This window comes from Meleagris gallopavo, chromosome 1, assembly GCF_000146605.3.
Source record: "Meleagris gallopavo isolate NT-WF06-2002-E0010 breed Aviagen turkey brand Nicholas breeding stock chromosome 1, Turkey_5.1, whole genome shotgun sequence".
NCBI lineage: Eukaryota > Metazoa > Chordata > Aves > Galliformes > Phasianidae > Meleagris > Meleagris gallopavo.
Genome location: NC_015011.2, coordinates 167,051,792 through 167,065,027, shown reverse-complemented (window position 1 = coordinate 167,065,027; position 13,236 = coordinate 167,051,792). Strand labels below are relative to the sequence as shown.

Below are 13,236 nucleotides of genomic sequence, written 5' to 3'. Positions count from 1 at the left end.
AAAAAAAAAAGAAAAAAGGCAATTCCATATTCAGAACGTGATGATTTTTGGATCCAAATGTTCTTCTTTGTGCCTATCCCTTGCAAGGCTACACAAGCAACAGAGAGCAGCAATTATCTGTCTTAGATCCCGTGGTGTACTAAATGGGACTCTGGGACCTGCAATCCTATAACCATAGTTAAGTAGTATAGCAGGAATCCGATCTAAGCCTCCTCTGGCACAACTGGAGACCATTTCCTCCAATCAAGTAGGAGTTCTTTCAGTTTTATGCCAAAAATTTATAAAGATAAACCACAGAGAGCAGAGGACCATATTTGTCTAGGATAATTGTTACAGACAGCAGGCTTTTTCCAAAGAGCCTAAGTTTGAGGAGCAGCTTAAATAACATTGGGGCAGTGATCTGTGAGTCCATGAATTCAGTCAATGATCCAAACTGTTCCTGAAAGTTGTTAGGCCCCATCTCCCTGTATCTTCCAAGGTGAGTATTTGTAATGCATTAAATCAAGCACATAGCAAGCCAGACTACGATACAGAAAGTTCTGTATTCATGTCTATCTAAACAAGTACACCAACCAAGAACTGTTTGCAAAAAGGAAGTGATCACCAGGATAAATGATTTAAGTTATGCAGTTTTTCTCGTAGATTGAAACCAAAACATTGTAGTTCAACGCTCACATTTCCTCAGTGATTTCTTGAGAAGTTCAGAAAAGCATGACTTATGAATCTTGGAATCAATTACAGCTGGTTTAGACTTCAGTATTACATTTTAATAGAAAAAAAAACCTGTACCATATTTGTGAAAACTTCTTTGTTACTGAAAGAAAGACAACAGCCTCCAGCAGCAGACAGTGAAGCTGGGCAATGATCTCAAGAGGAAAATTTGGGTGCATCTATAGCACATACTGGGAAACAGTTCAGAGTTACCTGATCAGACAGAGAAGCTGCTAGCTCCAAAAACAGATCGGTCAGAGCACAAGAACCCAGCAATACAGCTGCTGCAGCAAGCAGAGCTGATAGCCGGATCTCACTATGAAGCTGGTACCTCCACACAGGTCAACGCTACACAAGGACATCAGGCTGTGATAACCATTACTCCGAACCATGGAATACAGGAAATTTGTCTCAAAGGCCAGAAAAAAAATTTGCAACACATATTCTCAAGAAAAATACAAAGCTTATTGAAATTAAATATATATATATAAATTCTGTGCTAATTTCATCTGTTTCTTCTCAAAAGGCACTAGGGAAATGCAATCCTCAACAAGTAAATGTGCTTAACATATGAATTATAATATTTCATTTACAGGAGAGGTGACTCAGGAAGTATGATTGCATATATCAATATGTAAAGCTCTAGAAATGGTTCATGATAGTACAACCAATTTGCAGTCAGATTCTGTGGCATCCAAATTATCTTACAGTAACTGTCTGGGACTGTGTGCTGAACTATGTGTAAATAATCCCTTAACTGAGTTCTGATGAAGTGATCATACCCAATGTGGATGCTTCAAAGTGACTACTGAGCAACACATAACAGCTGGAGAAAAAACTACTTGGCCAAAAATAGGCCAGGTATTGAAACGCTCATCAGAATTGCTGCTCTCCAGAAACCCAGAGGTGTGAGGATCTTTTCTCTGAAACTGAAAGTAGTAGGTGCCTCACAGGAAGACAAGAAGAAGGAGAATTAGTCCTGCTGAGAGTTAGTTCTCCATCATTTGATGAGTTTTCCAGTGAAACAGGAAACTGAGACTGTCTGTAAACCACAATGCAGAAATTAGAAGAGCTATGCATTAGCAAACAAACATATGAACAACGGGGTTATTAAGCAGAGGAAAAAAAAATAGCATAAATGGATTATGGCTTGACTGTACAAATTGATGCCATTTAGAAATACCCAGCTTAATCAATAAGTTCTGCTTGCTGTAAAGCAGGATTTAGTCTCATAGCTATCTCTGGGCTAAAAGCAGCAATAATTTCTGGTACCACTGCAGCAACATATCGATCTGTGCAGGCTTGTTCATACAAGAGTTCGTGAAATACCTGGCAATGAGTTATTTCTTATGAGGCCCTGGTGAGAAACCACATTAAGGACAGGATAGGAACAAAGCTTTAGTACAGAAAATACATTTCAGAATAAATACACCAGCTGCAATACAAGGTCAGAAGTGGTCAGTCAAGTGTTGCGATAACATGGTTCTCCAAAGCAGAGTGAGTATCCTCAAGGATTTCCTTCTGTCTTTATTTTAATTATGTTTGGACTAGTAAAATCATTCTTTTAGCTACATAAACTATATTTCACAAGTACTTTTCTTAAGGAATAACCCAGAAAACTCAGCACCAAGTGTTGGTCTCACCTTGACTCTTGTTTTGCAACATTACTCCTAGCTGAAATACAAGGGAAAGCAGATATCCTCTGTGGTCACACAAAGGCACTTTACTGTGTTGTACACAAAAGATCATTATAACAAATGCATTAAGTCTGTTGGTGCTTCTGACATGCATTTTGCAGATACTGGTTTAGAATGTTGTGTTTATGTTACTGTTTGTTTTGGATGTTCACAAATAACTAAGTTATTGTCTATGTTCAAATGTCTAAAGCAGGAAAAAAAAAAAAACAATCAAATTTCAAACATTCAATGTATACAAGGAAAGATACCCCTCACAGTTTTAAAAATAAATCTGATTTCATCTTCAAGTGCAAGCAGTAGCTATACTCAAATCCTCCTAAAATGAATTCATGCCTGACCTCAGTGTTGCCATTTCCTGAATACCACGTAACCTCAACTATCAATACAAGCTGGCCTTGCTATCTTCTCTGGCTGAGCATCTTTCTCTTTGTTCACCTTGCAACACAGCAGCCCAGGAAGGAAGGTATCAGCCTGCTTTTGGTACGGTTCAGAGTCTTTTTCATAATTATTACAATAGTTACAATGAAAATTGGAAAGATTGGCTCGCCACAGTCGTTTGAAAGCCATGAGAAGAAGAACTATTTCAAGTGGTGAATGCATTTATTTCTTTCATTAAATAAGGATTCCTTACTACATGGAAGTTTTCCATTCTGCTACAGGTATTTGGTTTCAGGGACAATCAGTAATCATGAAACACTGATCTGTAGCACATATGTATCAATGATTTTATTTATTGTATGAACATGTTTTGCAGCATCTTCTTCTTAAGGTTTGAGATAGATTGAAATCCTCAGATCTGTAATTCAGAAATCTGCATTTGACTGACAAAAGACTGATGAGGAAATTTCAGACCTGCAATCTACAGATTATTCAAAACGTTCTTTGTTTGTTTTTGTGGACAGGAAGATATTAACATCTCTTAAAGCAGTGCTCAGGAAATCAAACCTTCTTGTTATCCTGTCCTCTACTACCAAAAAAATATTTTCTTGTGTTGAGTCACTGGAAAGTTTATGATAAGATCATCTTGATATCATGATTGCCAAGTCATTCTCTACTTTAGACACTATGAGATATGCAAACAGCCCTGGTCTGAGAGATCTCCAGGTGAGACAGGAGAGCTGATGACCTCATCTGATGAAGCTGAGCTCTGATTGATCATGTCAGGAAGTATGTAGCAGTTGTAGGCTACAGACCATGTACAGTGTACCACCTCACTGAATGATGATCTTCCACTCTGCAACAGCTTCCAGATGACTTCTGGGCCCAATGTGAGATATGGTCCTTCTACTTACAAAGTCTCACGCACGACCAGTAACACAGGTAATACAACAGAGGTAAGTAGCATTCCCATCTCATGTTAGAGTTCAGTGTTGGGACCAAGATGACATGGCTAGTAGAAAAAAAAAAAAAAAAGAGGTGTAAAAACTTGAATTGCCATGATTACGGTAGGAGCTGAAGTTAACTCTCTCTACTTGGAAGAAACCAGATTACCTCCATCCAAGAACTCTGGAACACAAAATCGCCATTTTAGTAGGAAATATTTTTAACAAATCAAACTGATGTTACCACTTTATGACTGGAAGAAGTGATTTGGGAAACTGCACATCCTTTGCGCAACATCAATAGTGTGCAAAGCTTTAGAAAGGAAATAATAATTAAAAACATGAAAACAAACACGAAGTGAGTTTAAGTACAAAAATTATGCAAAGACTACCTAACATATTCCATTGAAAAATTATTTAGCAGAGAAAGGAATCTGCATAAATCTCACTTCTGAAGTTTAGAAACATCAATACTTTGGAAACTATTCATTAAGCAGGAAAAGATTGAAATATTACAAAAATGGTAGATACAGAACCAGCTGCATAGCAGATGGCAGCAAGAAACTAATGACGCTTCCCCAAAGACATGACTGATACCACAAGGACAGCAAAGGGAATCAAAATCCTACCCTTTAAGCAGAGACTAAGAGAAACTGTCCTCTTCAGCCAAGCAGAATGAAAGAGAAGATAGCACAGAAAAGGTAAGATTATTTTTTTAAAATCTAATAGATGGATGAGCATAGTAAGGGAAGAAGAGCCATTTAAAATATTAGAGGACATGGGTATAAAAATACATAAGTTGAAATTTCCCCAGAATAATGAATGAATCAAAAAAGCAGTGAGGTTCCCAGGCAGGCCTCCAAGAGTAGAAATGAGTAAAGTAATGGCTTTGGAGACTGATCAGCTTTTATCCAAAGAAAGATCTCACAGAGTGTGACATCAGAGCACTGCTCCGTTCCTGGAGATCTTTTCCAACCCAGCAGTGCACAGCCAAGCTCTAGAAATCATTTGGGACATCTAAGCTGACAGCACCTAAATTTGAATATCTCGAAACTGGCATCTAGGAAAGCATGAAGAAAAGCTCTCAACTTTGAAATTTACATCTGCCCTCTTATCTAGTGGTAACTGAGTTAATTGACCTGTGGGTCACTGAAAAACATACCTAATTTCTCCATCAGAATTGGATAAAATGAAATAATCTTCCATTTGCAGTTTGGGAATACCTTAGTGGTGGCAACAAAGGTTTATTTTAAAAGAGAGCTCACTCATGCATCTCAGATTTGCCAAGCGTGTGAGTAGAAAGCAAAACAGATGCATTTTTTTGCATTAAGTCAGAAACATTTTAGTGTAGTCTAAAACAGAAGATTGCTCCCACAGCAGTGTGTAATATGATGATCCGGCTTTTAGAGAATCATGATATGAACAAATTGCAGGCTCAGTACATTATCTAGCAACCTAATATAGATAAGTTTGTCCAGTCAGCTGGCAGAGAATTTCAATGTTGATGTTGATTTTGTTGTGTTTGCCTTGTGCCCAGACATAGCACAGGACTGCCTGATTTTGTGCAGGAAGCAAAATATTTTGTAATAGGTATTTGCTTGTTGCACAAAATTATCAAAACTGAGATAAAGATACTTCACCTGGCACTATCAGAAGGAATCAAGTAATCAGCAGCAGTCTGCAAACACATAACGCCCATCTAAATGAACAGGCCTCAGCTGCGAAATTAGGTCCTTTATTTTAGACCAGACTGGTCCTGACCTACGGAAAGTATATATAAACTACAATGATAACCAGTGCTGCTTGTGGAAACAAGAGAGAAGCCCTCTTCAGTGCCATCCTCCCTCTTTGAAGTGCTCTGGAGTCTGGCTGCCTCAGAGACTAAACCATCAAGGCCAAGCACATAGCATCAGATTTACCATAACACATACCTAATGCTTGACCAGTACAAGCGGTTAGTATTTGGTATTTAGATATTTAGGTGTTACAGCACTCGAGTAAAATGTTCCTTGGCCTTCTTGAACTGTAGAGACTTTTTTGTTGTCTCAGAAAATTCCTAGAACAGTCATTCACAATTTCCACAATTGTCCAAAATTGACAAAAAAAAGTCACAATACCTAGTGGCTAGCCTAGAAACATTCCAGAAACAAGTACAACACTTGTTACAAGTTACAGACTTGCCAGAACACCTCAATGGCTAAAAGACCAACTACTTTTCATACTTTATTACCTAAATAGAGTTCTCTAGGATATTTTTGACAGAACAGTAATGCGGAATGGCAAGGAGAAAATGAAACCATTTAAAATTTCCTACCTATTAGCACCAGCTGGTAGGGACATATGGCCACGCTGCACAGTGTGGTTTCAAGCACAAATTGTAGAGTCCATCCTCATCATCCTCCTCCTTTGACTCATATTAGTATGTAGCACCCTTTGAATTTTTTGTGGGAGGAAATACTGAGAGATTCAACTGAAAAAACGTAACATGGGAATGTCAGAGAATGTTATTATTAGCCAACTGTAGAGGGATGTCAGCCTCACAGTGTTGGAGAACAACATGCATTAAAGTGGCAAAGGCTTTGAAGGTAAGGACAGGCAGTTCATGCTTAAAAGAAAAGTGTAGAGTAGGGCAACCTTATGTTTGTGGAAAATCAGTAAAATCATGCACAACAGCTTCTGTGTCAGTACTAGCAGGGAAAGACAAAGGCATAGAAAAAGATACCATAACCTTTAAGATCCAGGACAGACAAAATTTTCTGCAAAAAGATGAAGTCAGAAGCAGCAATATGGCAAGGCAGAAGACTTGGGAAGAGTTCTCATCCCGTTCATAAAAAGCCATTTATATTTTCTGAAACACGCATAGCCTTTAGACCACTTGGACAATGTTTTTCTTTCCATTTTGGAAAAATATAGAGCACATACTGATTGTGCCTACACCATTACAGCCCTGCACCCCAAAAGCAGGACTTAGTCCCTTCTCTAGATGGTGCTTATTCACTCATGTGTTCAAATTAGGACCATGCCAGATCTGGGCCACAGACCAAGTGCGCAACGCTGGTCGCAGGTCTCTTCTCTGCCCCATGTGGCAATCCTGTGGTCTTGAAAAGTTTGGCGGAGGGCACTTTTTAGGTGAAAAAGGTCTGAAGTAATGACAGTGAAGTTGTACAAAACTCCTACTTTTGTAGCATAAAGTTACTCTCACAGACTTAATGCTGTATACCTTCACAACTCCTGTCAAGAAGAAAGGCAAATCACTAAGAAAATACAGGGAATGGCTTCCAGGTGGTATTCCTTCCGCAAAATAATTCCACACATTACAGGCAAGAAAATGTTTCTGCAGAGTAAAAAGTTTCTTCAGCAATGGACTCAGTAGTGAGAGAAGCACCAACAAGACCTTGGAGGTCTTTTCCAAAAGTGATGATTCCAAGACACTATGACTCTAAGTGCTGCTCATCCACCTGATACAGTCTTTTTTAGAGCAACTGACACACCCCCTGAAGCAATTGTTGGAAGGCTGAATTTTATTTTCAGTTACCAATGTTAATCAAAAGTAAACACGCTTACTGCCTTCTCTCCTGGTCCTCCAAGCTGACTCCTATGTAAAAGCCACAGGAAGAGTCTCTTAAGATCACAACATACTTACAGAAGTGTGGACAGACATCTGTGCCATTTGTCAGCCAAAACTGAAGACAAATGGCTTGGCATTTTCTGTCTATGACTAGTATGCTTTTAAGGAGATAATTTATCTATATGAATGTCTCCACTGTAAGCAGGAGGGTTCATCTCTAAACTGAGACACACTATGCTGAAAATTTACGTCTGGGAATGCCAAATGTTGCAGAAGCAAGGAGATTAACACACAGGCTTGGCTGGATTCAGGATATCTAGATGGTGAGGAGAAAATTTTTTCAAAGCTGAGAATAGTTAACTCCTTTGCAGATGCTGCAAATCAGTATGAAAGATGGAAATATAGCATGCTTAGCAGCTGTCATTCATGCCAACAACTGTTGTTTAAAAATATTCTTAGGACAGCTCTGCCAAGATTTGGTATGCACAAGATTCGACATCTCTTCCATTACTCCTGTTGCTTCACAACATGCCCAGTTAGATACTTTGTTTTCTAAGCAGTCATTTCAGTGCAGTTTTTCCTAATTAAAAATGTTAGAAAGGTGAAAGATGGAATTGAACATGGATCTTTTAGCATATATATTCAAATATGAATATATGAAATAGCATTATTCACAAACGACTATATTAAGCTACAGGGGTATCATAAAGAAGCATCCACGAGTGTTTGCAGAGTGGTTTGAACTACTTGATTAAGTAGCACCCTATTAGTGAAAATTATGATTAATGAGAAGCTTATAACAACAAAGCTCTCTCTGCAAGTACTGCAGGAGAAAGGAAGAAGGAAATGAGAAGTGTATTTCAGATTGGAGTTGTTAAATTAATAATTAATGGATGAAGATCCACTAAAAGGGTTTTTGGAAGATTTGTATATTCTAAATTTTAGAATGACCAAAAAGAACATGGACTTTGTTCTATTATTTCCAGATGGGCTTTTTTTGTTTGTTTATTTGTTGCTTTTTTTATATATACTTCAAGATCCTACAGTTATCCCTCTTAAACACGGCACCATTTTACAACCTGGTATGAGAGATAACAGATATTAAGAAATAAGGTGGCAAGCAAGAGCCCCCAAGATCAATACTTTCAGTCACATCAGAGCAATTCCATTATCTCCCATATAAAGCAGGCAGCTGCCCTTTACATCCAGCTATAACACTAATACATTAGAGAAAGAGGAGATGTGGTCATTCTCACTTATTATTTATAACACAGAGCACGTACAACTTGGCTGACATCATCCTTGTCACAGCTCATGAGAAACTGAAATAAATCACTTTTTGTGGCTTTTAGGAAAGTTGAAAAAGCCTTTCAGGTCTAATAATCCATTTTTCTGCAGTAGAGTGCTGTAACAAACACAGCCAAATAGTTTATTGCGTATAATTGTCTATGTTCCAAGCTCATGACTTGTTGTTTGGAGGAAGTCCCTATGTGTACATACATATATATTGGATAAACATCAAACGACCATTACAATTTAAAGAGACGTGTTTAGCATTGATAGATGTAGCCAGAGCAAACTGAAAATCACTTTAAGTTCTTCAGCTCTGAAGTCTACTTTGCTCAAGTGGATCAGCACTGTTCTGGGTACAGGACTGCTGGGCTAACAAAGGTCTATACAAGAGACAGGTTTCCAGTGCCAGACTAACATAATGAACATAACAAGGTCAAAATCACTTGTCAGTGCCTGGAAAGGGTCCGCTTCACTCTACAGTGCAAAGATCACCCTACAACATACAGTCTGTTCTGTCTCTTGTCAATGAACAGATCTTGCCAGAGACAATGGCTCAACATGTTTGTGCTGGTCCCAGTTTAGGCATGAGCTTAGCTGCACCAGCGAGCACAAAGGAGACAACTAAGGGCTTGGTGAGATTTCTCTTCCCCGTCTTTCTTATTTTGCAGCCCAGGTATGGTCAGTGCCTCAAACCCACCCTCAGGGAGTAAGAGAAATGTGAGATGCTTTTTGGGAACTGAGGCAGGACAGGGATACTGCTGTTACAGAAAAACTAATGACAGAGATCAAAGCTGGTAATTCATGCAGCAATCGGCCTGAGAGAGAGAAAAAGAATTATATGGAAGGAGGAATTTGAAAAGGAAAGGAAAGATTCAGATGGGGCAGTTTATGGGGGAAGCGCAGGAGGTATAAGAAAGGATTGAAAGCACAAGGCTGCAATCCTTCTCCTGTCCCATGGGGTTTCCAGACATCTCCTGACATTTGCAACTTTTTCATAGTATGATTTTATGCAACAAGACTTAGTGACAGCTGGTGCCTGCTTGTAAAGCATACCAGACCACTCTGAAGCTGTTGTCATGCTTTGGAGGATCTCAACTTACATTGGTTAAAACACGAATGTGATTTTTATGTTAACGCTGCAAAGCTTCAGCATGTACCATGTATAATTAGCAAATAGGCAGCCAGGTATATTAATCTGTCCTAAAATAATTACGTGAGGTGCAAGCTACTTCAATAAAAGCTTTAACTAAAACTGGTAATTTAAATACTAAGATTATTATTTCCTTCTTTGTGGAAGCCCAAAGAGGTTTTGGAGACTCCTTCTGTGGATACATTCAAGACCCATCTCTACACCTACCTGTGTGACTTACTGTAGGGAAGCTGCTTTAGCAGGGGGTTGGACTCGATGATCTCCTGAGGTCCCTTCCAACCCCTGCAATTCTCTGATTCTGTGTTACGCAACTACATATATTCTCTGTAAAGAATAAGTAGCTGAACCTTACAGCTAAGGGGAGCCTATGCATATTCATGCCCTCCTGAGAGGTCACCAGAGAAGCTAACAGCTGTTCCACTCTGTCCTGAGTGTAATCATCGCCCATCTGATTTGGTTTTGTCTAGGTGGAGAATATTTCTACAGGTAAGTTTAAGGAAAACAGTTAAGCCTCATTTATTTCTGGACCACTTAATAGTTGTAGAGGTTTTTGTGCATGAATACATTTAGATCTTCATAGATAGACTGAAATCTTCCTTACACAGCTCTGTTGTGCTTCCATCACAACAATATACTGGCTAAAAATTCCAAAGAATGACTGTTGATATGGCCAAAAAACTAAGAAAATGCTAATAAATTAGACCATTTTGTTTAAAGATTTAGTTCAAGACTGCAAAAAAGCATGTATACGTATTAATTACACACTGATGAGAAAAACTGGAATATTAAGTACAGAAAAAAAGGTGCCACAACAAATCAATGTGCAACTTGTATTTCTTAGTTGAGGCAGAAGTAATTGCTGGACTGCATAAATAACAAAAATTATTGATGAACTATTTAATACTTATTTCTACAAAGATTAAATCTTTCAGAAGATCAAATACTTGGAAATGTGACATGCATGCTTTTTCCATGCATGCATTTTCCATGCATGCATTTCCATTTCTGTGCATTATCCTAAGAGTTTAAACAAAGTGGGCAGCTAGACACTTACTGTTTAAATTCTTCAAGAAAATGCTCTTTTGGATTACAAAAACCTATACTACCATATATTTTAGTGTGAAATGTAATGCAGTATTTTTGAAGCCCCAATCACTGTGAGCGCAATGACCTCTGGCTCATTTTAGGTATGTGGTCTGTCAGTTTTCTGGGAAGCACTCCTGTGCTTCCACTGACTTTACAGGGAGCCTCAGGCAAGCACGATCTTGGGCATCTGAGGTCCTTCGTTTTATTTTTGTATGAATCTTGGCCGGTTGCCCTGAAGTCCATAAAGATTCATGTCTGAGAATCAGGAAAACAATCAAGTAAAAGGTTCAGAGAAAGAAATGCTTTTCCAGTTGGCCCCAAAAATGCCAAATCCACCCCAGTGTCATTCTGTTGAAAACAATGGAAGTACACAGGAGCTGAACTTTTCCCACTGCCTTCACACAGCAGTAAGCAGCCTATAAAACAATTCTATCTAATTAAATTATGTCATGGTCCTGCACGTTTTCTGTGGGAACAGAAATTCTCTACGTGGGATTGGCTTTTTGTAGTCTGTTTGTATTCATACAACCCTCCCATGACAAAGCAAATGATTGCTCTCTCAATCTTTGAAAATTCTGTTTCTAACCAGAGATTCTGCATAGTGTTGGTGACAATCCTTGCATAGGAGAGAAAGAGACAAGAGCAAACACTGGCAATGCCACAGCCTCAGTATTCACATTCCCTTCTGGGCACTCCTAAGGTAATGATGTTTTGATGTGAGCTAATTAAGGGCTAAACTGGGCCTCTCATAATTCAGGTTTGGATGGCGAGCAATAAGAATTTGCTTTGCAAATGAACTGTCACAGAACTGCGATACCTCTGAGAACACAAGGTGAGGACAACACCAAGAGCGACGATGAGAAAAGATCCCTGTGAGTTCCTCAGTGTACGGGTGGCATATCCCCAGCATGACAGGGTCAGAAGAGAGTATTCACATGCCAGCATCAGCAGCTCTGCCAGCTCCCAGAAGAGATGCACAGAAGATGATTACCCTTGCATTACCTACTCACTCTCCCTAACAGGCTAGCAGGGCTGCTCAGCACAGCCCCCCTGCTGCCACCTCCCTGATGCCGGAGTGAGATCTCCCTGGGGATCCTGCAGCAGCTGGTGACTACCAACGTACAGCTGCAGAGGCCATCAAAAAGATGGAAATCTTTACTTCAGAACAAATCAGCATAGCCTTACATGTACTTGGGTAGATTAAAGCAGAATCAATATTCTTATAAAGGATGAGGAAATTTCTCATGACTTAGTTTTTCACTCTGCTGCAAAGCTAATTTTAGCTGTAATTAAAAAAATAATAACAACAATGCCTGGTTACAAAAAAATTTCCTCAGAAACACAGTGCAATAAACTTGCTCACAGTTTTTGCTTTCTGAATTTGGTTTTAAAGCTGGCACTAAAGCCAAATCTAAAGCTTGATTTAGATCCTCAGAGCAGATGGAGAACAAAAGGCATCAAATCATCTGCCAGAATACAAAACACTGCATTTCCATAAGAACAAATGTTTACATTCAAAAATGCATACATCTACCTCAGCTAGAAAGAGAACAAAAGGCAGGAAAACGTTCATTCCTATGAGTAATAAATCATACTTGGCGCACTCTCAGAGCTATGTTAGGATCCAGCCTCCCAAAGGTAGCACGCAAAGCCCTTGGAATTTCATATGCTTTCTACAACTGCATACATAAGGAAAATTAAGAACAGGGCAGTTGGTGTGAAGTAAGGTTGCATAATGAATAATTGTTGAATTTCTGAAAATTAGGTCAGCCACTGTAGCATGAAATAATGTAGCGTGTTCCCCTGTGCCTGAAGGCAGCCCTGAGCTCCAAAGGCCGGCGCAGAAGCAGGGTGGTACTGCAGCACTGCGTGGCTGCAGCGGGGAGCCCAAGTGAGCCATCCGGAACAGAGAACATGTTCCTATGCAGAGCCCTATGTTTCACCCACCCTGCCAACGCACTGCAGCTCGTGAGTCACCCAAAAACCATCGAGATGCAGGCAGTGCTGCTATTTGGCTCAGTACACTATTATGTGAGTGCTAAAAGCAACACAATATCTGTGAAATACCTCCCAAAGCATTGGGATGCCCATAAAACATCTCCCACAAACAAATACAGAGACCGCTGGATCTGAGATTGAGCTTGTACTTACAGCATCGGCCAGGACAAAGCTCTGTGTTTAACTATTCCTTCATAAACTGCTTCCACATGCTTGTCTGCTCATTGTGCCATTTCTTCCACTGGTTGCTTGTGTTTGACAGCATCTGGACCGCAAAATGATCCTTCTTCCTCCTCTCTTGCAAAATCAGCAAGCTGTGGAGGGATGCGTGACCACTGCTGCAGCCTCTCTGTATGGGAGCAGCCCAATGCAGCAGAGCTCTAGCTCCCCCTTCCCAGCCTGGGTTTTTCT

The 13,236-nt window shown here is 39.5% G+C and overlaps 1 long non-coding RNA gene across 1 annotated transcript; it reads right to left on the bottom strand.

Annotated features, from left to right (window-relative positions):
* Window positions 1-23: 23 nt before the first annotated feature.
* LOC104917533 lies at window positions 24-13,215 on the bottom strand. The gene is made up of 3 exons (XR_796924.3): window positions 12,979-13,215; window positions 6,045-6,200; window positions 24-3,798 (listed from the first exon to the last, which is right to left on the bottom strand). It is a non-coding gene; the product is annotated as an uncharacterized LOC104917533 (long non-coding RNA).
* Window positions 13,216-13,236: the final 21 nt, after the last annotated feature.